This window comes from Myotis brandtii, unplaced genomic scaffold, assembly GCF_000412655.1.
Source record: "Myotis brandtii unplaced genomic scaffold, ASM41265v1 scaffold164, whole genome shotgun sequence".
NCBI lineage: Eukaryota > Metazoa > Chordata > Mammalia > Chiroptera > Vespertilionidae > Myotis > Myotis brandtii.
In genome coordinates this window covers 520,299-523,190 of record NW_005356003.1, presented here as the reverse complement: position 1 = coordinate 523,190, position 2,892 = coordinate 520,299, and the positions used below count along the sequence as shown (strand labels likewise).

At 43.9% G+C, this 2,892-nt stretch overlaps 1 pseudogene; it reads right to left on the bottom strand.

The window, feature by feature from the left end:
- Nucleotides 1–1,910: 1,910 nt before the first annotated feature.
- Nucleotides 1,911–2,413, bottom strand: LOC102245383 (annotated as a pseudogene).
- Between the last annotated feature and the right edge of the window lie 479 nt (nt 2,414–2,892).

Genomic DNA, 2,892 nt, shown 5'->3' with positions numbered 1-2,892 from the left:
TATATTATATGTATTTTACCATAATAAAAACAAATGGAACAGTAGCTACTTCTGGATGCTATGTTTTTTATTACTTTTTTTTTTTTAAGTTTTCTGCAATGGATGTGTATTTACTTGTATGAAAACTAAGTAAATAAATTAAATAATGCTTTAAAAGAAGAGGAAAATAAAAGGTCAAGTCTGATGCTCTTTAAGGCAATTTGATTCAATTTGATTCAAACTTTCCCCTCCGTTCCCCTCCCACCCCCACTCTGGAGTCACTTTTTAAAAAAAATTTCTGAGCCTTTCTGAATCACCTTTAAAAAATTTTTTGTTGTCTTTATTTTTTTTAAATTTATCTTTATTTTTTAAAGTATTAAGATTTCCCTTTTGTTTTTTTTCCCCATTGACCCCCTCCACCCTGCACATGCCCCTCCCAGGCTTTCACCACACTATTCTCTGGGTCATGGGCTATGCATATCTATACTAATAAAAGGGTAATATGCTAATTAGACTGGCCATCTTCCGGATGTCCTTCTGGACAAAGTCATGGTGGTAGGGGCCGAGGCAGAGGCGGTTAGGGGCGATCAGGCTGGCAGGGGAGGGCAGTTAGGAGGCAATCAGGCTGGCAGGGGAGCAATTGGGGACAATCAGGTGGTAGGGAAACAGTTAGGGGTGATTAGGCCAGCAGGCAGAGGTGGTTAGGGATGATCAGGCCAGCAGGGGAGCAGTTAGGAGCATCAGGCCAGCAGGCAGAGGCAGTTAGGGGTGATCAGGCAGGCTGGCAGGCCAGTGGTTAGGAGCCAGCGGTCCTGGATTGTGAGATGGATATCTGACTGCCAGTTTCAGCCTGGTCGGGATTGGGCCGAAACTGGCAGTCTGACATCTCCCAAGGGGTCCCGGATTGGAGAGGGTGCAGGCCGGGCTGAGGGATACCCCCCCACCTGGTCATGCACAAATTTCATGCACCAGGCCTCTAGTATGCATATAAGTTCCTGGGTTAATCACTCCCCACCCACCCTCCCACGCCTCCACCTTCCCTCTGAAATTGTTAATCGGTTTCAAGTTTCTATGTCTCTGGATCTATTTTGTTCATCAGTTTATTTTATTCATTAGATTCCACATATGATACTTATTTTGTCTGACTGTTTTATTTCGTTTAGCAAAATACTCTCCAGGTCCATCCATGTTGTTGCCAATGGTAAGAGTTCCTTCTTTTTTACAGTTGTGTGGCCACTTTTTAAAGTCCAGCCTTTAAGGCACTTTGGACTGGAAGCCAGGAGAGCCCAACTCTAGCATGTCTGGGAGCCAGGCTGGGAATGTGAAACAAGCTGGACTATTTCAGGACACTCTTAAAATATGAAAAATGACTTTTTCCATTCCAAAAATAATTCTGAGAGTCAAGACTTGGAAGAAAGCTTCGGTCTTAACAGTGAAATCTGGGAAAGGTACAGGAAGTACAAAACTTGAAAGATACCCTGCAAAGATTTCTTTTGGCTGACAACATTCAGTAGATTACAGCTGTTTCTATGGTTATTTTTGTGGGTTAAGAGGAACCACAAAATGGTATCTCAGTGGATGTGTCCACTTCCCAACAAGTCCAGGACATGGCACCAAATTTATCCATGTTGCATCTAACTATTCAAAGCTGACTCTACACCAGCATTTCTAGCCTGTGAAATAAAGAAGCAGGGATTGCAGGGAAGTGAGTGTGCTGGGGAGCCCAGGGTTTTTCTTCCACTGCTTTGCAGCTTGGAAAGTTGCCATCCATTCAGGTTTTACTCAAACAGGCTTTTTCCAGACCCTAGAACAAATTGGAGCCAGAAACTCTGCTCTTTGTCAGTAGGCAAATTGCAGCCCAGACTGAGCCAGGATCTTGCCTTCTCCCCTTAGAAAGCAACTTTGTTGTTTTTTGTTTGTTTTGTTTTTTAAGAATCCAACTGGATTTTATTTGACACGGAACACAATAGGACTGCAGGAATAGCAAACTGAAAAGACAAAGCAGAAAAGACCCAGTTCTATCTAACTTACAATTAAGTAACAGGAGGGCAAGTCATTAAATGAATAACAAAACAGTTGAGCTTGATGGAGAATATTCTTTTTCTAGTGCCCATACTTTTGGAATTCCCACTCTGTTGTCCAGCGGACACACCTGCCGTGTTTTGAGCCAGCGAGAGATGCAGTGGAAGTGAAAAGCAAGATTACAGACTCCCCACGCAACGATGCACTCTTCAGAAGTGGCAGATGCCTGGTTCGCCTGACATTCTATGCAAAGATCCATAATGTGGTTCCTGCAGATGACACAGTTATCAACCACAATGTCGCAGGCCCAGAGGGCTACTGCGTCCCACTTTGTCACTTTGAAGTGCTTCTTGCCCACGCCGCTGTTGGTGCCACTCTGGGTATCCACATCCATCGCTGCCGCCATTTTGGAAACACACCAACAACTTTGTTTTTTTTAAAAAAATATATTTTATTGATTTTTTACAGAGAGAAAGGGAGAGGGATAGAGAGTTAGAAACATTGATGAGAGAGAAACATCGATCAGCTGCCTCCTGCACACTCCCTACTGGGTATGTGCCCACAACCAAGGTACATGCCCTTGACCAGAATCGAACCTGGGACCCTTCAGTCCACAGGCCAACGCTCTATCCACTGAGCCAAACTGGTCAGGGCAACAACTTTGTTTTTAATGTGTAGGAATCCTGGCTCTTCTTTCTTTACTCAGGGGATGGGACACAGCCCTTAGTTCTTTCCAGAAAGACCCCTGTTGTCCCCAGGTTTCTGTATTGTTTTTACCACTGTCCAGGTTATATTGTTGTAGTGTACCCTGCAAATCACACAAGGATGCCTCAAGATGTTGAATTAAGGAGCCACATTTATTTCAAAGCCAGCGAGTGCGAGGGGCAAATG